This window comes from Pelophylax lessonae (assembly GCF_965119305.1).
Source record: "Pelophylax lessonae genome assembly, chromosome: 5".
NCBI lineage: Eukaryota > Metazoa > Chordata > Amphibia > Anura > Ranidae > Pelophylax > Pelophylax lessonae.
This window is the reverse complement of record NC_138772.1, coordinates 79137426-79155426: the sequence shown is the minus strand read 5'-3', so window position 1 is coordinate 79155426 and position 18001 is coordinate 79137426. Positions and strand designations below refer to the sequence as shown.

Below are 18001 nucleotides of genomic sequence, written 5' to 3'. Positions count from 1 at the left end.
AGGGAGCAATGACATCACCAGTTGAGCCACGCCCTATACGTTTCGCTGTCATTATCGTCAGGGGAAGTTTTAAAATGTATATCTTTATATCTGCATTGCAGGGATGCTGGTAGGTTGCCTACATAGTTTTTTTCCAAGAAAAATAACACCATCTTGTTATGTGATGGGGAAGGGGAGTAAGTCACATGCTTTTCATAAACAGAATTACCGGATATGTCTGTCCACTCCTAGCAGTTACAGTGAGTAGCGGGGAAGTGAAGAGAAGGTGAATATGTGCAGGTGAGGAAGGCTCTGTGGACAAAGTACAGACTGATTTTTATGTAATGCCCCGTACACACGTGCAGATTGTCGGCTGAACAATCAGCCGTCTTTTGTCCAGGGCTGTCGTGTCTGTTGAAAACTGCATAAGACTGCACACGAATTTTGTCGGCCAACAACAGCCGACTGCAGAAGTGATGTCATGTGATGGTTGACTTTCCTTGTCTTTTTTCTTTTCTGAGCATGCCCAGTCTTGCTAATCTGCTGTCTGTCGGCCGAAATCTGTACTGACTGGCGAACAATCGGCCGTTCTGGTGACGGCCAACAAAAATTTTAATGCTTGCACGACAGATTCTGTTCGGCCGAAAATGCGCTGTCGGCTGTCGGAAGCATCATACTAACAAGCCTACAATCGGCCGATCGGTCGTCGGCCGAATATTTACGGCCGACAATCGGTACGTGTGTATGGGGCTTTAGGCCCCTTTCACACATGCTGTCCGTCTGTCCGTTTTTCATCCATTCATTGACGGATGAAAAAGGGACATCGATGCATCTCTGTGGAAAAACGGATGTAAATGGATGATCATCCTTTAACATCAGTTTACATCTGCATTCATTATCCGTTTTTTAAACTGATCAAAGCTCTATTTTTCTTTCTAGGTATGACAGTGGGCAGCAAGTACAGGAGAGAAGTGCGGAGGGTATGACAGTGGGCAGTATGTACAGGTGAGGAGTGTGGAGGGTATGATAGTGGGTAGTATGTACAGGAGAGAAGTGTGGAGGGTATGACAGTGGGCAGCATGTACAGGAGAGAAGTGTGGAGGGTATGGCAATGGGCAGTATGTACATGAGAAGGAGTGTGAAGGGTATAATGGTGGGCAGTGTGTACAGGAGAGGAGTGTGGAGTGTTTGTTGGTGGGAATTGTGTGTAGGAGAGAAGTGTGGAGGGTATGACAGTGGGCAGCATGTACAGGAGAGAAGTGTGGAGGGTATGACAGTGGGCAGTATGTACAGGAGAAGAGTGTGGAGGGTATGGCAATGGGCAGTATGTACATGAGAAGGATTGTGAAGGGTATAATGGTGGGCAGTGTGTACAGGAGAGGAGTGTGGAGTGTTTGTTGGTGGGAATTGTGTGTAGGCGAGGAGTGTGGAGGGTATGACAGTGGGCGGTATGTACATTCGTGGTGAGGGAAACGGGCAGTGAAGCCTCACAGTGAAGCTTCAAAGCCAGATTCCCTACTGCACATGCGCAAAGCACGCTGCGCTCTCTAACTGGCCTGGTGGCGGAGGAAGGAGGAGGGGGGTTGAAGTTCCAAAGGACATCACTGTGGTGCAGTCTCCCAGAAGTATGGACCGTTAAAAACAGGTACCCGTTACCCTCTCCTCCCTGAAAGGTGCCAAATGTGGCACGGGGGGAAGCAGATAAGCAGAGCTTCCACTTTTTAACTACTTCAATACAGGGCAATTTCCCCCTTTCCTGCCCAGGCCAATTTTCAGCTCTTAGCGCTGATGCATTTTGAATGACAATTGCGCGGTCATGCAACACTGTACCTAAACCAAATTGATGTCATTTTTTCCCCACATATAGAGCTTTCTTTTGGTGGTATTTGATTACCGAATGGTTTTTTCTTTTTTGCTACACAAATAAAAAAAAAAGTTTTTTTGTTTATGTTATAAAATTTTGTAAATAGATATGTTTTTTTTCCTGGCACTGGTGGGGTGGCACTGGGGGGCACTGATAGGCAGCACTGATAGGTGGCAATGATAGGCGGCACTGATTGGCGGCACTGATGGGCACTAATAGGCGGCAATGATGGATTGCAATGAGGGGAACTGGTGGGCGGCACTGATAGATGGCAATCATGGGCAGCTCTGATGGGGAGGGCACAGAAAGGGTCCCTGAACCCTGAGTGCCATCCCTGGTGGCCATGGGTGGGCATCCCTGGTGGCCATGGGTGGGCAATCCCTGGTGGCCATGGGTTGGCAATTGTGGGGTCCCCTACTGACCCCGGGCCCTCGGGCAGTGCCTGTTTTTTTTTCTGAAAGGTGTTTATAAATTTTCAAGAACAATACATAACAAAGGTACAAGCAATGTCAGTATAACAGAGCAGGGAATAAACAACGAACCAATGGAAAACATTGCAGCATAGACAACTCAAAAACAGGCCAGCGGGGCCTATGGAGGAAGAGGAGGATGGGGAGGGGGGGGGGGGCCTCAAGACAGAATTGCTTGGAAGCCGAACGGCAACATAGGGACACACCTAGCAGGACACCTTAAGTGGTCCCCACCCTAAGGTGGACAGGGGGGGACAACCAGACAAGATGACCAACACAGACAAGGACACTCACGCACTCACAAACCAACTCACACACCAACACATCCACACACACACACACACCTTCCCCTACCCTCAACCACCCATCCCCTCAGGGGGGAGCAAGTATTATACTACATGCTAGTCAGATAATCCTCAATTCACATGGGACCTCCATGGTCTCATTCAGCAGACAAGCTGGAAGGCAGAGGGGTATCCGCCCAGAACAAAATCCTCTACATCAAGCCAAGGTTGCCAAACTTTAGAAAACTTGCCAGGACACCCTCTACTCTTATAGATCAGTTTATAGAGTGGTACATCTCCACGCACTATAACATAGAACTGCTGTACGGTAGGCGGTTCAACACTTTTCCAATGTAACAAGATAAGTTTCCTAGCATAGAACAGTAGTATGTGGATCCGGGTCCGGGGACGTACACGGTGAATTAAATCATTCAACACGCCCAACGGGCCTACCTCCGGCGTATGTGGGAATGGCCGGTGTAATTTACCATTAAAAAAAGCGAAAATAGACGTCCAGTAATCTTTAATATGGGGGCAGGACCAAAACATGTAAAGGAGGTCTGCTGCAGGACAACCACATCTAGGACAGGTGGCTCCCGGGGCAACACCGATACGGACCAATTTTTGAGGCGTGTAGTGCAAATGGTGAATGAATTTGAACTGTATGAGTCTGTGGTTAGAACTAATAAGGTCCTGGAAGCACACCTCAGAGGCCTCATCCCACACCTCCTCAGACAGCCCAGGAAGAAGTGTGACCCATTTGCACATGGCCAGCTTAAATGGGTCGGCACTAGCCGCCTGCAGCCTCGAGTAAAACATAGTGACCATTTTAGTTACCTCTGGGATAGACAACAACTTTTCCATTGGGGATTCCTCGAGCTCCAGGGTCAATCCAGCAAACTGCACCCGGGCAGCGTGGCATAGTAACAAGTATTTAAAAAAGGAACGGTTGCATACACCATGTCGGGCCTTCAGGTCGTCAAAAGATACAAAAAGGTTTGACCTAAAGACATGGGAGACATGCGTCACCCCAAGTCCCGACCACCAACAGGAGTCCGGGTGACCATGAAGCTCGGGGAAGTTAGGATTATCCCACAACGGGGCATTAGGAGACACCGCAGGTTTATTCGACAGCATCTAAACCCCTGTTTTTAATGTGAGCTGTTAGACAGGACAATTTGGTTTGTTGCAGGCTGGATGGTAAGTTGAGCTGGGAATTTTTCTTGGTTGTTGTTTGACAATGAAATAAAATGTTCATTTCCTGGAATGGACTTTAGTATATACAGTATCTCACAAAAGTGAGTACACCTCTCACATTTTTGTAAATATTTTATTATATCTTTTCATGTGACAACACTGAAGAAATTATACTTTGCTACAATGTAAAATACTGAGTGTGCAGCTTGTATAACAGTGTAAATTTGCTGTCCCCTCAAAATAACTCAACACACAGCTATTAATGTCTAAACACTGGCAACAAAAGTGAGTACAACCCTAAGTTAATATGTCCAAATTGGTCTCAAATTGTCAATATCTTGTCTGGCCACCATTATTTTCCAGCACTGCCTTAAGGCTACGTTCACATCTAGGTGTTGCTATTTTATAGGCATTTTTACAAGCGTTTTACAGGCGTTTTTATAGGCTTTTTTGCAGGCGTTTGGAGGAAGGCATTGACATCTAACAAAAACGCCTGTAATCTGCCCAAAAAGAAGCTCATGTACTTTTTGGAGCGTAGGGCATTTGCTCAAGGTGTCGGAACGCTCAGATGTGAACAGGGGCCATTGAAATGAATAGGATTGATCTTGTTGGGTATTTTTTGAGCTGATCCTTAGAGCTGAAAAACACCCCAAAACGCCTACATGTGAACGTAGCCTAACTCTCTTGGGCATATAGTTCACCAGAGTTTCACATGTTCCCACTGGAGTCCTCCCTGGAGCTGGTGGATGTTAGAGATCTTGCACCCCTCCACCTTCCGTTTGAGGATGCCCCACAGATGCTCAATAAGGTTTAAGTCTGGAGACATGCTTGGCCAGTCCATCACCTTTACCCCCAGCTTCTTTAGCAAGGCAGTGGTCGCCTTGGAGGTATGTTTTGGGTCGTTATCATGTTGGAATACTGCCCTGCGGCCAGTCTCCGAAGGGAGGGGATCATGCTCTGCTTCAGTATGTCACAGTACATGTTGGCATTCATGGTTCCCTCAATGAACTGTAGCTCCCCAGTACCAGCAACACTTATGCAGCCCCAGACCATGACACTCCCACCACCATGCTTGACTGAAGGCAAGATTCTTTTCTTACTACTCCTCACTTGGTTGCTGCTACACACGCTTGACATCATCTTAACCATCTTTGTACTCCTCACCTGGTTGCTGCTACACACGCTTGATACCACATATTAACCAAATGAGTTTATCTTGGTCTCATTAGACCACAGGACTTGGCTCCAGTAATCCATGTCCTTAGTCTGCTTGTCTTCAGCTAACTGTTTGCGGGCTTTCTTGTGCATCATCTTTAGAAGAGGCTTCCTTCTGGGATGATGCAGACCCATTTGATGCAGTGTGCGGCGTATGGTCTGAGCACTGACAGGCTGAATCCCCACCCCTCCAACCTCTGCAGCAATGTTGGCAGCACTCATAGGTCTATTTTCCAAAGACAACCTCTGGATATGACGCTGAACACGTGCACTCAACTTATTTGGTCGACCATGGCGAGGCCTGTTCTGAGTGGAACCTGTCCTGTTAAACTGATGTATGGTCTTGGCCACCATGCTGCAGCTCAGTTTCAGGGTCTTGGCAATCTTCTTATAGCCTAGGCTATCTTTATGTAGAGCAAAAATTCTTTTTTTGAGATTCTCAGAGAGTTCTTTGCCATGAGGTGCCATGTTGAGCTTCCAGTTACCAGTATGAGAGAGTGAGAGTGAGAAGACCAAATTTAACATACCTGTTCCCCATTCACACCTGAGACCTTGTAACGAGTCACATGACACTGGGGAGGAAAAAGCGACTTGGGCCCAATTTGGACATAGTCACTTAGGGGTGTACTCACTTTTGTTGCCGGCGGTTTAGACATAATTGGCTGTGTGTGGAGTTATTTTGAGGGGACAGCAAATTTACACTGTTATACAAGCTGTACACTCACTTTGCAAAGTCTTTCTTCTGTTCGCATGATTCGTCGGGCGACAATCGTGGCAAAATTTTGCCGCGTTTGGGGTGTGTGACGGTGCTAACCGTCACTATGTGTGACGGATCACCCTGTCCCTGGATTGTAAACCCCTTTGTGTCATTTTCCTATGAGTTTGGGACATTGCACTTTTATTGCATTTTATTTCCTCTTAATTCATCCTCTGAACAGAGGAAGATGGCAGGACTCATGCCATTGAGTTAATGTAATGTAATGTTACAGACCATTCCCCCCCCCCCCCCTCCTCCTCTTCCTGTGTCTAAGTGTGTGGATTCATGATACAGACAATAGCCTGAGCTGGGCTGGAGACATCTCTCCGCAGGGGGTGTGTATTAAGACTTGCAGTTTCAAATGTACAAATGTTCAGTTCTCATTGGTTGTTGGTTGGTCCTTGTCTCATCCCCCCCCCCCCCCCCGCAAGGCTAAGGGGAGTGCCCCTTAGCTGTGTGTAACTGTATGTCTTGGAATGTAATAAACAGTTCCTGTTTTTACCCTCAACTCGGAGCTTTGTCTCGTTTTTGGAGGGGGATTTATTATACAGAAAGCCGTTCGATTGTTTGGGGCTCTCTTTGGATGATTATTCGTATGCTGGCGTGCTACAGGGGTAATTCGTACATGCTGCAAAGGTGGTACATCCACTAAACGGCGGTTTCATTCCTTTTTACGCTGAGGTTCGTAACAATTGGTGGCAGCGGTGGGATGAGTCCCACCGCCCAGAACAGCTACCGATGCAGTATGAGGAGCTAAAACGGATTACCCTCAAAAAGTTATTGCAACGTAGAGGACGACCAGCAGGTAATTTAAAGAAACGAGAGATTATTGCTCAATTGTTGGAGATGGATGCAGCACAAGAAAGGGAGAGAGCTAATGTGACCGGCATCTTGGATTTAACACCCGAGGAAATACAATTTAACCGGGCAGTGCAAATAAGGCTGGCACATTTTGGCCCCAACCCTACAGCTGATATTGTGGAACGAGTGCAAGCAGCGGTAACAGCCCAACTGCAAGGAAGAGGAGCTGCAGCAGCGGAGGCACCCCATAATAATGTGGGAAGAAAGAAGGTACCTTTTGCTGCGTTTAAAACTTTTGTGGAATCTGAGGGGGAGATTGATGGATTTTTGGCAGACTTTGAAAGGCAGTGTACCTTACACAGGGTGCCCACGGACTAATGGGTCACCATCCTCTCTGGGAAATTGTCCGGCCGGGCCAGCGATGCTTTTCGGGCCATCCCAGAGGAGGACATTATAGATTAACAGGCCGTTAAAGTTGGCCAGGTATGCAGTAACGCCAGAAGTATACCGGCGGAGGTTCAGAGAGACCCCCAAGCAAGCCAGTGACTCCTATATGGAGTGGGCATGCAGAGTACACCATGCAGCAACCCACTGGATGGCAGGATGCCAAGCTGTATCTGGGGAGGAGATCTTACAAGTGTTTATGTTGGAACATTGCTTCAACAAGTTACCTCTCGGGGTCAGAGAATGGGTCCGGGACCGTAAACCCTCCACTTTCCCGGAAGCCGCTCGATTGGCAGATGAATATACAGACGCTCGTAAGCTGGATGATAATGTGCCCAAAGCTCCTGCCAGGGTGGAATACTGACAAGCAGCACCCACCAATACTACTATTAACCAGGCTCCAGCACACCGCACCCCGGCTTTGCCTGCAACCGACAGCTATGCCCAGCCACCCCGTTTTAACTCCAGGGATTATTCGCAACCCATCCGGTGCTTTGGATGCAAACAGCTTGGGCACAAAAGGCCGGAGTGCCCGTTGAACACAGCCAACCAGGCGCAGTCATGGAGACGGCCAGCCGGCGGAAATCTACGCAACTACCAGCCTGCTGCTCACTGCATTGAGCAGGAGGAATGTCAGGGCGTCCTCCATGAAGCAGACCCGGTCCAAGCCGTCCACTATTACCATGGCCACAGGCAGCAACAACCTAGCCTCAGACCAATGCTCAAGCCCCGGATTACCAATCTTGGACCACCCCTACCACAGAGAGGGGGGGACTCCTCCAACTCGCAGGCACGCAGATACCAATCCCGCAGTGGGGTACAGTGCTACAGGTGCAAGCAGGTTGGGCACTACCAACGAGACTGTACCCAGAGCAGGGACCAAGCTGCATGGATCCGACCAGGGTCACCCCCTCCAGTAAAGACAACGGTCCCCTACTATCACGCAGAGGCTCCCCCAGTCATACCAATATTCAAACCCACCGAGATGCAATTGGGTACCCTTCACGAAGCTGACCCAGTGAAAGCCGCTACAGAGAACCGCCAGCACCATTGCCAATCTGTCCAGTTAAACGGAAAGCCTGTGCGAGGTCTCCGAGACACTGGAGCCACTCTCACTTTGGTCAAGCGACATTTGGTCCCAGATGCCGCCCGAACTGGAGGTTCAGTAGTGGTACGGGTAGCAGGGGGAGGGGTGCACCAGATACCCACTGCGAGGGTCCACTTGAATTGGGGTGCTGGGTCAGGTATGATTGATGTGGGGTTGATACAGGAGCTCCCCACCGATGTCTTACTGGGGAACGACCTAGGCCACTTGACCTCAGCGTTCCTGCCGGTCCAGATCCTGGGCCCACATCACGGAGACCTACTTACATTCTGAGGTCCAGATGCTTGAATGTTTGGATGGAGTGCGGTCATATGGGATAGGTTTTGGTTTGGGAGGGGAGGGCAAATGGCAGATTTACTTGGAACTCCCTGGATTGACTCTTTGGGACTTGTTACCCGACTAATTCAGGCACAGACCAGTTGGAGGTCTGGTACCTGGAATTAGTCTACCTTTGGGGGGAAGAGATGTGACGGTGCTAACCGTCACTATGTGTAACGGATCACCCTGTCCCTGGATTGTAAACCCCTTTGTGTCATTTTCCTATGAGTTTGGGACATTGCACTTTTATTGCATTTTATTTCCTCTTTATTCATCCTCTGAACAAAGGAAGATGGCAGGACTCATGCCATTGAGTTAATGTAATGTAATGTTACAGCCCATTCCCCCCCCTCCTCCTGTTCCTGTGTCTAAGTGTGTGGATTCATGTTACAGACAATAGCCTGAGCTGGGCTGGAGACATCTCTCCGCAGGGGGTGTGTATTAAGACTTGCAGTTTCAAATGTACAAATGTTCAGTTCTCATTGGTTGTTGGTTGGTCCTTGTCTCATCCCCCCCCTGCAAGGCTAAGGGGAGTGCCCCTTAGCTGTGTGTAACTGTATGTCTTGGAATGTAATAAACAGTTCCTGTTTTTACCCTCAACTCAGAGCTTTGTCTCGTTTTTGGAGGGGGATTTATTATACAGAAAGCCGTTCGATTGTTTGGGGCTCTCTTTGGATGATTATTCGTATGCTGGCGTGCTACAGGGGTAATTCGTACATGCTGCAAAGGTGGTACATCCACTAAACGGCGGTTTCATTCCTTTTTACGCTGAGGTTCGTAACAGGGTGCCATTGGAAGTGACGGGAATCGCATGGGCATCCCGCAATTCGCGTGATCCGGGACGCCAGGATATGAACAGCGCCTAAGGGCTCATTCGCAAGGGCTTTTATAGCCGTATTTTGCCACCTGGGAACCACAGGTGTTGCGTACAGCTGCCTGTACAAATAAATGACATGAGGTATGCAAGTATATACCAGTTCTAGCCCAAACATGTATAAGTGCAAAAACATACATCCTTAGACACAGGAAGTCTACATCCAGGGGTGTATATCAGTATGATTGCGCATATTAACACTGGAATTGACACACCCATGTACAGGCATATTCTGCAATTAATTTGTACTACCAGGAACCGAAATACAGCTGTATACACAGATGTGAATGAACCCTAAGCCCAATTGTAGTCAAAATCTCATAGCTGTGCATAGAGTAGACAATGGTAACAGCCTCAGTTAGATAGTTTTCAGGCTGAAAAGGACACATGTCCATGAAGTTCCACCAGAAGATAAAAATTATTAGATTGTAAACCTGCTTACTCAGAAGGCTGCATTTACACTCTCTTGTAGCGGGAACAAGCGTTCCCATTTGCAATTTTGGTTGCGCTATTCTCACGTGATATTTGCGTGTCGCATAGAGCTAGCCCATTTACTTGAAAGGGCTGCCCTATTTGAGCTTGTTGCCCAAAAAGCTTCACGCGATTTTTAAGGGCGCAGTTTGCTGAGATTGCTGCATGATCCTGTCACATGACAATCACAGCAGAATTGCATCGTGTTTGGGGTGCTGTTAAAGAATAATGGCACCCAAACACGCATCGCTAATTGTGCAGTGGCTACCACGCAAATTCCAAATCATGAAGTGTAAATGGAGCCTAAGCCTTATTGCTATCTGTATCCCAGTATCGCTATGATAAATTAAATTATATATTGCTCAAACATGCCATGGCAATATGAAATGATACCCCAAAATACATTCTGCTGCTTCTCCTGAGTACGGGGATACTCCATGTGTGAGACTTTTTGGCAGTCTATCCGCGTACAGACCCAGAAAACCAATCACCGCCTTCAGGCTTTCTAAGGGCGTAAATTGTTGATTTCACTCCTCACTATCTATCACAGTTTCGAAGGCCATAAAATGCCAAGACAGCACAAAACCCCCCAAATGACCCCTTTACGGAAAGTAGACACCCCAAGGTATTTGCTAAGAGGCATGGTGAGTATTTTTTTAAAATAAGGATTGTAGGCTAGCGCTGAGGATTACAATTTTTTCTGATACCACTATATAGTGGGCTGCTGCTGGTATAAAAGGTGGTGTACCTTTGTAAAATATATAGTGCAAAAGTATACCTGCGCTGCTAATTAAACAAATACATAAATAAATCCCAATAAATATAGTGTATGAATAATTTGTGTAAGGTGCTAGTGCTCAACTGTAAACATACATTCCTATATCATAATCACAATCAATATATAAAAAACATAAAAATACAATAAGTACAAATTTTATCACGTGTGAATAAATATCAAAAAAGTCTTTCAATAAAAGACGTGCTTAGATAGTGACAATCTTTGTGCAAAACAAAAGTCCAAAGTGCTGCGTGCTCATAAAAGAAGTGCCGGTGCTCTCTCTACACGAGTAGGTGCTCCCCTCCAGGACCCCTACTCACCAGAAGCCAAATAATACACCGCTTTCAGAATATCCTTAGATAAAACAAGCCTTAATGGACCATCAACTCAATCAGCTTTCCTGTAGGTCATATCATCCAGGTATTGCTCAAAAAATGGAAAGAGATACTGGCATCGTGAAGTATGTAAACACTTTATTCGATGCACACAATACAAGCTACACTTACAATGTGGCAAAGGTTAAAACGCCTAAAAAATCATCCCACGGGTTGCCAATCCAAACGGCTATACTCACTCCCCGTGTCACCGTATGTCGGAAGGTGGATGAAGTTTGGCGACGTACGTACTCGGACGAACAGCTTGACGCGTTTCGCTACGCACACAGAGCGTTATCAAAAGCATTTTTTGATAAGCTTTTGATAACGCTCTGTGTGCGGAGCGAAACGCGTCAAGCTGTTCGTCCGAGTACGTACGTCGCCAAACTTCATCCACCTTCCGACATACGGTGACACGGGGAGTGAGTATAGCCGTTTGGATTGGCAACCCGTGGGATGATTTTTTAGGCGTTTTAACCTTTGCCACATTGTAAGTGTAGCTTGTATTGTGTGCATCGAATAAAGTGTTTACATACTTCACGATGCCAGTATCTCTTTCCATTTTTTGAGCAATACCTGGATGATATGACCTACAGGAAAGCTGATTGAGTTGATGGTCCATTAAGGCTCGTTTTATCTAAGGATATTCTGAAAGCGGTGTATTATTTGGCTTCTGGTGAGTAGGGGTCCTGGAGGGGAGCACCTACTCGTGTAGAGAGAGCACCGGCACTTCTTTTATGAGCACGCAGCACTTTGGACTTTTGTTTTGCACAAAGATTGTCACTATCTAAGCACGTCTTTTATTGAAAGACTTTTTTGATATTTATTCACACGTGATAAAATTTGTACTTATTGTATTTTTATGTTTTTTATATATTGATTGTGATTATGATATAGGAATGTATGTTTACAGTTGAGCACTAGCACCTTACACAAATTATTCATACACTATATTTATTGGGATTTATTTATGTATTTGTTTAATTAGCAGCGCAGGTATACTTTTGCACTATATATGGTGAGTATTTTGCAGCTGTCATTGGTTTTGAAAAATGAAGAAAGAAAAGGAAAAATTTTTTTTTCTTTTTTCAATTTTCAAAACTTTGTGACAAAAAGCGAGATCTGCAAAATGCTCAAAATACTCACACATAGGGTATCCCCATACTCGGGAGAAGCAGCAGAATGTATTTTGGGGTGTAATTCCACATATACCCATGGCATGCGTGAGCAATATATAATTTCAAAGACAACTTTGAAAAATGACAAAAAAATAAAAATAAAGATTTTTTTTTTTTACACAAACACCTGTGACAAAAAAATTAAATATTCAATGGGCTCAACATGCCTCTCAGGAAATTCCTTGGGTGTCTACTTTCCAAAAAGGGGTAATTTGGGGGGGGGGGGGGTTGTACTGCCCTGCCATTTTAGCACTTCAAGAAATGAGATAGGCAGTCAGAAAGAAAAAGCTGCGTAAATTCCAGCATATACTGTACACCATAGTTTGTAGACGCTGGCTATAACTTTTGCACAAACCAATAAATATACGCTTGAGATTATTGTTTTTCTTTTTTATCAAAGACATGTAGCTAAATACAATTTGGCCTAAAAGTACAACAAAAATTGAGTTTATTGGATATTTTTTAAAAGAAAAAGTAGAAAATGTAATTTTCCTCAAAATTTTCGGTATTTTTTCATTTATATCACAAAAAATAAAAACCACAGAGGTGATCAAATACCACCAAAAGAAAGCTCTATTTATGGGGAAAAAAAGGACAATTTTGTTTGGGTACAGCATTGCATGACTGTGCACTTACTAGTTAAAGTCACGCAGTGCCAAATTGCAAAAAAAGGGCCTGGTCATTAAGGGGGTAAAAGCTTCTAGTCCAGAAGTTGTTAATTCTTTGTTAGGACAGACAGGGGTTGATTTACTAAAACTAGAGAGTGCAAAATCAGCTTAAATGTATTATTTATTTTTATTAAAGCTTGTTGTTAACCCACTATTGTATTCCCATGCTGTTAGGCTTGCCAGAGACCCCAACCGCTCCTCCGGTTTCCTGACCAGTAGTCTTGTTATCCCGGTATCAGGTGGAGGAGCAGATAGGGTTCTGCAGCCGAAATATTGCGACCACAAATGAAAGTGCAAACTTAGGGAACAACTAATAAGAAAATGACTCACGGTTTGGAGTAGGTTGGGAGCCAGACCCCAAAGGAGCGAAGTCCAGAAGAGTAGTCAAGATCAAGCCAAGTTCATTAGCCAGAGCCGATACAGTCCAAAGGGGTGATCCGAAGAGAGGTCAAGAGTTATCCGAGATCGGTAGCCAGAGCCGGTACAGTCCAAGGGAGTGATCCAAAGAGAGGTCAAGGTAAGCCAAGGTCAGCAACGAGAACAGAACAAACACATCAGACAAACAGGAAGCAAAACCTATACTAAGGCACTAACAGGAAGTAGAAGAGGGTAAATATAGGTCAGGGGACAGGGTAACTAACTACAGCTGGCCACTGGGTTGAGAAAGAGTCTCATACCAAAAGGTAGGAGATAGTGAGAATCAAGCCCAGAATAGGAATCACCCAGTGGCTCAGCCAGCAGGGAAACGATCCAGAACACATCAGACCAAAAGATCAATTCCCAGCCAAGGCAGTGACACATGCTATCCCCTCTGTTATGTAACGCTATGTGTCCCTGTGCTTGTGCTCTATAAAAAAGATGCCAATTTTACCTTATATCTGAGCATCTCCCGGCGCTCACGTGAATCCTCAGCTCTCTCCTCTCCCCAGCTGACAGAGAGGAGAGAGCCGAGGAGTCACTTGAGTGCCGGGAGATGCTCTTAAATAATCTGCGCCATACTCCTTTTCAAGTATTCAATCACTTCATTGTTTATGTTGTTGTCACGGTGCCACAGAAACCTTAGGAAGTTCCTTTGGTCTTCTCTTACTATGAAGCAATGGAACATTTGTTCAATGTCAGCAGTTATGGCAACTGGCTCTTTTCTAAACCTCATAAGTACTCCTACAAGGTTGCTGGTTAGGTTAGGACCAGTGAGGAGACAATCATTCAGGGATATGCCTTGATGCTTGGCACTGGAGTCAAACACTACCCTGATTTGCTTTGGTTTATGTGGATGATACACTCCAAAGAAAGGCAGTTACCAGCACTCATCATGTTGTAGAAGAGGTGGAGCTGGCTCTGCGTGACCACTGTCAAAGATCCTTTTCATTAAGGCAATGAAGTGGTCCTTAATTTCAGGCCTGTTCTTTAGTGTTCGCTGAAGTGAGTTGAATATGGATAAAGCTTGTTCATGATTGTTTGGAAGTTTAACTCTTGCAGCACGAAGAGGTAATGGTGCAACATAGCTGTTAGATTCATTCTTGAAGAATTTACTGTCCATTATTGTAATGAACTCTCTATCTTCAATTGACAAGGCTATTCTGTTGTCTTCACGTGTAGTACAAAACACTGTGCTGCCTAAGTTGTCATCACATGGAATGGGAACAACATCATGTACCTGGATGATGTCAAGCGGCTTCTCTTTTACTTCATAATGATGAGGGCATTGTCTAAAGTGAGATGCATGCCCATTTCGCAGCACATGAGTTTTAAAGGAGTTAATCTCAGATGGCATTTGCATTCTGTTCAAGCATACATCACCCAATATTACCTAGCCTAGATCAAGTCTTTGTGCATATGGGACGTTGTCAGATCCATTGCACTGCTGACGTACTTTATGTACTCTGATAATGTCTCTGCCCAGCATGACTAAGATTTCAGCATCCATGTCCATTGGAGGAATCTCAGTAACCAGGTGCTTTAAGTGGGGATGGTAATACGCAGCTTCTGGAGTAGGAATCTCTTCCATGTTGTCTGGTATTTAGTCACATTAAACTAATGTTGGCATGGGTATGCCCTTCTTTGCCTTTATATAGGAGACCATGAACCCATCGGCTCTTCTGCCAGAGGTTTCTACACGACCAGAACAAGTGTGGAAATTATATGGTGTAGCATGTCCCTTTATGCCAAAGATCTCAAAGAATTTAGGTTTCATCAGGGATCTGTTGCTCTATTATGGTATACATCCTGGTAGCTTTCTCAGGTTGATCGTTTGGATATATTTTGACTAGACATACTGAACCTTGGCACAGCAATTGTGGCTTGATCCTTCTCCACAGACTTCAGTACATGAAGATTAAATATTTGTTGTGGCTGGAGCATAGCTTTGTTGCTCCCCACCATGATTTGAAGCAGGGTTCAATGTAGATGGCTGCTGTGGATTGTCTGGAAGTTGTGCAGGATGCATAGCTGTCACGTGTTTGTCATTACTTCAGTCTGTGCATTTGATGACAACTTTACAATCTTTAGCAAAATGGTCATAGGAAGCACAGCACCTATAGCAGGGGTGGGGAACCTAAGGCCCGGGGGCCGTATGCGGCCCTCAAAGTCATTTGGTCCGGCCCCCCGTGCAGCTGAGTCTCTCAGCTGATCTGTCAGAATGGAGCTGATGCTTCCTGTATAGTTCCGGCTCTGTTCTGACAGTCTGAGTTAGGCACAGCGGAGTGACATCAAATGAACTCTGCCTGTGACCAATACAGGAAACATTGCCTCTTCCTCCAGCATTTCCCATCAGCAGCACACACAGCAGTACCAGCCAGAACCAGCAGTACTAACCAGAGCCAGCAGTAGCAGCCACAGACAGCAGTACTCACAGCAGTACAAGCCAGAGCCAGCAGTACCAGCAGTACTCACAGTAGTACCAGCCAGAGCCAGCAGTACTAGCCAGAACCAGCAGTACCAGCCAGAGCCAGCAGTACCAGCCAGAATCAGCAGTACTTACAGCAGTACCAGCCAGAGCCGGCAGTACCAGCCAGAGCCTGCAGTACCAGCCAGAACTGGCAGTACCAGCCAGAGCCAGCAGTACCAGCCAGAACCAGCAGTACCAGCCAGAGCCAGCAGTACTCACAGCAGTACCAGCCAGAGTCAGCAGTACCCACAACAGTACCAGCCAGCAGTACCCACAGCAGTACCAGCCAGCAGTACCTACAGCACAGTACCAGCCTGAGCCAGCAGTACCCACAGCAATACCAGCCAGCAGTACCCACAGCAGCACTAGCCAGTAGTACCATCCTGAGCCAGCAGTACCAGCCAGCAGTACCCACAGCACAGTACCAGCCTGAGCCAGCAGTACCAGCCAGCAGTACCTACAGCACAGTACCAGCCTGTGTCAGCAGTACCCACAGCAGTACCAGCCTGAGCCAGCAGTACCCACAGCACAGTACAAGCCAGCCGTACCAGCCTTAGCTAGCTGTACCCACCAGCAGTACCAGCCAGCTATACCCACCAGCAGTTCTTTTCAAAACTTACCACCACAAAGAGTTGCGTGTGCTCCAGACTGACCGATGCAATCATGAAAAACCAGTTGCAAGTAGCATCATCATCAATACCAGCTAACATCACACACCTCACCAAAGAGAAGCATTTGCAGCCATCACATTAGAGGTGAGTTAATTAAATGTTTGACCAAATATAACAGGCACATTTTTAAGTTGATAATTTTATACGGCCCCCCGAATGATTTTATAAATACCCAAATGGCCCTTAGCAGAAAAAAGGTTCCTCACCTCTGACCTATAGCATATTCCAAGTTTCTGGAGAATCTTCCTGCGTTCTTGGACAGACTTTGCCTAAGCCCTCGACATTTCTTAAGAGGGTGTGATTTGTTGTGAATAGGGCACTGACGATTAGGATCTTTATCTCTATCACCTGTACTACTCTCGTGGACAGGAGAGGATACGGGAGATGAGATGTCTGTCTTTTTAGCAGATATAGCTCTATTTAATTCTCTATAGTTAGCTTTGTTATCATACTTTGATGATGATGATGATGATGATGATGATGAAGCAGGCAGGCTAGATTTACAGAAGCTAAAGCTGGGATAATTTCTTGTCCAGGCTTGTTCACTGATGAACCTGCAAAAATATGAGAATGTAGGAAAGGATACATTATAGTCTATTTTATATCTTGAGCCCCATTGTGCCCATTTCTCCTGCAGGTTGTATGGCAGTTTAGAAACCACTGGATTCACGCCATGAGCAGTGTCCAGAAAGCTTAGCCCAGGTAGACGAGGGTCTGCCTTTGCCAACTCTAACTCCATGAGGAGGTCGCTTAGTTCTTGAAGCTTGCGATGATCTTTCCTACCCTATTTTTGGAAAGGTATGCAGTCTTTTTAATAGAGTGCTTTCTATGGCTTCAGAGCTACCATAGGTTTGCTCAAGTCTTGCCCATGCAGCAGCAAGACCTGCATCTGGGTAGTCAACATGTACTGCTCTCAGTCTTTTAACATGATCTGCAGATTCTGGCCCCAGCCACTTTATAAGCAAATCACGTTCCTCCTTGACATTAATGTTGAGATCAACAATAGCAGCGTTGAAGGTGGATCTCCAAGCCTTGTAGTTCTCTGGACAGTCATCGAACCTTGAGAGGGTAATGTTAATGAGCTTGCAACGAATCATATATCTGGTGAAGTCAAACAGGACTTGTGGCACCCCTAGGGTGTGAAAGTTCTCTGGTAAATAAGGGTGAGGTTTACAGGATAAAATTACATTGCAAGAGCATTTAGCTTAGTCTCTAGGGCTTCTGCTGGCTGTTGCTTGAACTGTGGCCCTTTCGCTTGGTGTCACCTGGGTCATTGACAGGAGATGATCTGGTTTTCTGTGTAGGTGCATTGTGGACTTGCAGAGGCTCAGGCTTTTGTAGTAATGTAATGTTAGTAGGCAGGGCCGATCCTAGGGTCACAGGCGCCTGGGTGCAGAAATTTTTCTGGCGCCCCCATATGGGCGTGGTCATTTTACTAACTCCTCCCCTTTACAAATGTTTCTATGGCAACGACTCAAACACAGAGATGCTCCCCTCAGAAGTCTTCCCCACCAAGGAAACCTCCCACGATCTCTTAACAATAAACAAATTACAGTAAGAGAAGCAGAGTACTCTAATGGGAACTGGAGGGGGGTCTCTCTAATGGACACAGAGAGGGCATCTGTTAGAGAGTCTGTTAGACAGAGCCCCCAGACAGGAGATGGTC

At 45.9% G+C, this 18001-nt stretch overlaps 1 pseudogene across 1 annotated transcript in view; it reads left to right on the top strand.

Moving 5' to 3' along the window:
- The window catches only part of LOC309556432 (protein adenylyltransferase SelO, mitochondrial-like), a 159528-nt pseudogene that overhangs the window by 749 nt on the left and 140778 nt on the right, over positions 1–18001 (top strand). The window contains exon 2 of the transcript in view: positions 16770–16824. The product of the transcript in view is annotated as a protein adenylyltransferase SelO, mitochondrial-like (transcript). The remainder of the gene's footprint in view (positions 1–16769; positions 16825–18001) is intronic.